Genomic DNA, 5,331 nt, shown 5'->3' on the forward strand with positions numbered 1-5,331 from the left:
ATTTGAAATAGTAAAGATTTTTAAGTTGTTACAAAAGCTTTGTCACTTTTTAGCAAATCAAACGTGTCCTTGCTGAATAAAAATATTAATTTCTTTACAACCTCCCATTTTTTTAATAGTAATGTATATACATAAAAACAGAATTATGAGTATAATATTAAGAAAATAAAATGAATAAATATAATTTTATTTTATATTTATATAGGTTTTAATGATTTATATAATTTTTTTTAATGAATTCAACAAAGTCAATGTCTTCACTCATGTCTCAAGAATCAGTGCTGAACTTTCAGCCAATTATTTTAGTAGGTATAACTCTCACTGAAATCAGGCCTAATACAGTATAACTATACTAATAATGAAACAATTACTGACCAGATACTTTAATGGAACTGAAATACGAGTATTCAGAATGACTGTGAGGCTGTGAATTCTGTCTTTTGTTCACATTGTTTCTACAAAAATCCAATAAGTGGATGTAGCAATGCACACTGTTTGGCTTCAAAGTCATACATGAATGACAATGATTCAGTCCTGTCTGAATTGCATGTAAATCAGATTTAGGCCAAACCACTCTACTTTTAAACCTTCAGTGCTTCATGCACGCCTACAGCCGACAGTCTGCGGTTTATGTTCCGATACCTGCAACGGAGCAAGTCTCTGTATGTGGAGCGCAGGTCCCGGTTGAAGAAAGCATAAATGAAGGGGTTCATTAGCGAGTTGGCATATCCAAACCACAGCAGCGTCCTCTCCAGCCATATTGGTATGCAACTACACTTGACCCCACATATAAATGGTCTTGCTGTAGATAGAATGAAAAACGGCAACCAACAAATGCCAAAAACTCCAACTATCACACCCAGTGTCGTAGCTGCCTTCTGCTCTCGCTTAAAGATGGAGATATTCTGCCGTTCACGGCTGAGCAAGCGAGAAAGAGCAGCGCACTCCTCGGCTACACCAGGCGTGTGTTGGGGTTTTAGGCCTTGCATCCTCAGGGCCTCACTGGCAACGGTTTCCAGGCGATCCCGACGGGAGAAGTCGGTAAAACGATGTTTGGCGCCGCTTTTTCTGGCAGCCTTGAAGATCTTGTAGTACATGAAGAGCATGACGATCATGGGGATGTAGAAGGCCACGGCGGTGGAGTAGATGGTGTAGCTGATGTCCTGGCTGATTAGACAAACGCCAGTCGTGTTAACGTTCTTCGCCCAGCCACAGAATGGCGGCAGTGTGATTGAGGCAGACACAAGCCACACACCAAAGATCATCTTTGCCATCAGTTGGCCATTTTGTCGAGCAGGGTAAGTCAAAGGGCGGGTGATGCCAAGATACCTGAAATCAAACAAATAGTTTTAAGACATTTTGATGAGATTGTTAATTACATTAAAGCTGAAGTTTGTGATTTCTGGATACTAGCATTGCCAAATGAAATTGCAAAATCACCGTCATCATTTGCTCACCCTCAACTAAGACTAAAACGATTATTACCGATGATTAATACGATGTTAATTGAAATAAAACAAATATAATGTTAAAAAACTAAACAAAAATGTTGCCTTGAAATACTAAAATTACTAGCTGAAATAAAACTTAAACCAAAATAAAACAAAAACTGAAATAAAACAAATGAACTATTAGAATGAAACTATTTAAAAAAAAAAAAAAACGAATACAAATGACAAAAGCACATAACCAAATTACTAGTGCTGTCAATTGATTAAAAAAATGTAACTAATTAATCTCACATTTTTTCTGAAATCACAATTAATTGCGATTAATCCCACCTAACATTAAAGTTTTTAAATATACTTTTATATTGCAATAATTTCACATTTAATTTAACAACATAAAATTGTTTAATGGCATCTTTTTTTCTTTTTTTGACTGATGGCGAGTGTCACTGATACCAACACTACTGATGTCTCTATGAAATTATTTTGTTCCTAATATTTAACCGTTGACTATAGTCATTAAACATTACAGTATAATTGAGAGCTATCAATTCTAACATTTATTAGACTTTAAAAAAAGAACAACTTTTTATTTAAGTGAACTTAAAACAATCTTCACATAAATCCATTATAATAAATGTCATATTTAGCTACCTGTGCTCTTCAGCAAGTAGGAAATATACAGAAATTGAATAAAGTTATCTACCACTAAATTCTAAATTAAATATAGATGAATCGTTAAAGCTACAAAAGTTATTGATTTCCTCTTTTGTTCTTTGATGAACAGATATCACAGCAGCTGGGTTATTAGGTTACTTTGGCTGCTTTAAGAGCTGCCGCTGCTGAACATGATGTGGATTTGACATCGTATTTTCTTACAACTCTTTACCTTTTCTGGCATGCTTCAGGTCTCTGCTAATTAGCTGACGAGTTGAATCTGTGTTAGATGAGGGAGACTGTGCTTGGCTGCTCCAGGACAGTTTGGAAAACCACTGCATTTCAGAGACATGTTCTTAAATGTGACTCATATATAACAAATACTTAAATGCATGCACATTTTTAAGGCAGATTTAATTGTCTTTTTGGTTACTTCATGTCTTAAATTTCTATTCTATTTTAATTCTACTTTATCTTCTTTTTTTATTTAAAAAACACTAGCTTTCTATTTTTTCTATTCTATACTTGTTTTTCTTTGTGTTTGTGTGTGTGTATTATATATATATATAATATATACCTTGCTACGTGTACTGCGTTAGGCTAACCGAGACTTGTCATTTGCACTTATATATTGTTGCTCTTTTGTTAGTTTTGACTGCTTTTATTGTCCTCATTTGTAAGTCGCTTTGGATAAAAGCATCTGCTAAATGACTAAATGTAAATGTAAACTTCATGACTTAATTGACAACATAACTTCTACATTGCATGCTCGTAGTTTCTTTTGCGCTTTAATATGAAATAACACACATCACGTACATGCAATTGAAGAGCACGTGCTACAAACACAGTATAACGGCTGACAGGACAAGAAAATTCATTTTTACTGATATATGTGACCCTGGACCACAAAACCAGTCATAAGGGTCAATTTTTCTAAATAAATAAGTTTTCCATTGATGTATGGTTTGTTAGGATATGACAATATTTGGCCGCTGGTTTTGTGGTCCAGGGTCACATATGGCCTGACAACATCTCATCGGACTGTAGTTCACTGTTGTTCTACTGAAGCTCTCTCATCATTTGTACCTTTTTGACTAGTGCCTGGCGCTGAGGTGAAATAAATAAATACATGTAATTAATAAATACAATTCTTGTCAAGAAAAAAAAAGCAACAGAAGCAGCCGTTGTGATTGGGGTGGCCAACCCTAGCTCCACCCCTGCATTAATTGTATTAAATATTTGTGACGTGTTAAACTGAAAAAAATTAATCACATGCGTTAAAGCATTCATTTTGACAGCACTACACATTACTAAAAATGTATCAAATTAAAATGAAAATATAATAATAAAAGATCATTCATAATATTCATTAAAAAAAAACAATAATAATATATAAATAATATTAACACTGGTAGTTCCAAACCTGTATAACATTTTTCCATGAAGCTCAATAAATGTTTAGCCAAAATATGATGTTTAATACCATATCGTATACACTATATTCCAATTCTTCATTTAAATTTATATGTATTCAATGTCTTTTTCTTCACTAAAGCTCTCAAACCTCATTCTGTTTGCATGTATATTCAGTATGGCCTGTCCAAACATGTCACACCAGGTTTGACTTCAGTGATGCCATTACATTGATTCATGTATCTTGTCACTGAATGTGATGCACCAAATTTAAATATTTGCATATTCAAATAATACAAGTGAAATTTGACAGTCAGAGGGAAAGATTTTCAGTGAGTAACAACTTCAGTTTTGTTTTAAACATTTCCTTCTGTGTTCCACAAAAGAAAGCAGGTCTAATAGGTTTGGAACAACAAGAGGGTGAATACTAATTTTTTTACTTTAACCATTAAAGTTTTTTTGTGCAACCTTTTGTGCATTGGAAAGGTTCCATGGATGTTTAAGGTTCTTCATGGAACCACAGATCACAATAAAGAATTATTATTTTTTTAATAGTGTATATCACAAAGTATATAAATTACGTGTGTAATTTCTTTACCAAAATCATTTAAGTACTACAGATGCATGCATGAACTCGCCTCAAGCTTGTTTTTCTAGAATTCTGCTCAATAAGACAATAGGTGGTACACTACAAGATGTCTGAGAGGCAAATGAGAATGAGGCGAGACATTCAGCATTTTAAAGAAATTAAGTTCACATCAGGGGCATACTACAGTGCGACGAGAGGGTGGCTCAAATTGCATTTGTCTGAGCAGTTCTTGTCTGAACCAATCAGCACCCACTTGAGTTGAGTTGATGAGCAGGAATGGTGAATTTGAGAAAAACGCGTGAAAAAAAAAAGATAAATTATAGTGTCACTTCTGTTGCTGAGGAAATTGACCTTAATGCCGCCATTGCATCTGTTGTGGTTAAGGAACGACATTTAAAGAGAAGAAGATTACAGCTCTTGAAGGTTTGATGAAGGATTCTCATTGCCATAACCTCTGCCCCCAGGAGACACTTATGCAAGAACGTGTTTTCCATAAAGATCTAAATTTAATCTCCATGCAGTTTCCACTATCGCTGGTGTCTTACTGATATCACAAAGCACAACAAAGCCGGTGAGTTTAGAATGGCTGCTCACAGTTAGTATAAGACCAGATTTGATATTGATATATCAAGAGATGAACATGTACATTTATTCATTTAGCAGCCATTGTTGTTGATTTACAAATGGTGAACAGATGTGATTTATAGCTAAACATTAATCAGGCAAACAAAATAAAGTACCATAATGCCAAAAGTGGTTCACACTGAACTCATAGCATAGTCTCATCGAATATAATGTTTGTTATCTGCAACACTGATGAGATCTCCCTGAAATGTCTATACTGATTCTTAAAATCCTAAAACCATTTGGTTCCATGATAGTGTTTCCTGCACCGCTTTTTTGAATCTACACTGCAGCTGCTCACACAAAAACAAACATACCCAAGACTGATGTGGTCTGATTAACGAACAAATGACTCTTATGAACCGGATCTTTTTAGTTTGTGCTTTATGTTTTTGATTCACTAAAATAATTTTTTTCCTGTGGAGTCCAATTCATGAACAAATGACTCTTGTGAACCAGTTCTTTTTAGTGAATCGAGTGAAAATAAATCAAGTCTTTTCAGCAGGGGCGTCATGCATTCATTATTTTTGAGGGGGCACGACTGGGGGGGTCGTCATGTGACACACAGCAGCCACAACAGCACTTATGTTTTATTTATTT

The 5,331-nt window shown here is 34.7% G+C and overlaps 1 pseudogene; it reads right to left on the bottom strand.

Annotated features, from left to right (window-relative positions):
• Positions 1-379: 379 nt before the first annotated feature.
• On the bottom strand, positions 380-2,349 carry LOC107719315 (5-hydroxytryptamine receptor 7 pseudogene; annotated as a pseudogene).
• Positions 2,350-5,331: the final 2,982 nt, after the last annotated feature.

Source organism: Sinocyclocheilus rhinocerous, unplaced genomic scaffold (assembly GCF_001515625.1).
Source record: "Sinocyclocheilus rhinocerous isolate Xijiao unplaced genomic scaffold, SAMN03320098_v1.1 scaffold2706, whole genome shotgun sequence".
Lineage (NCBI taxonomy): Eukaryota > Metazoa > Chordata > Actinopteri > Cypriniformes > Cyprinidae > Sinocyclocheilus > Sinocyclocheilus rhinocerous.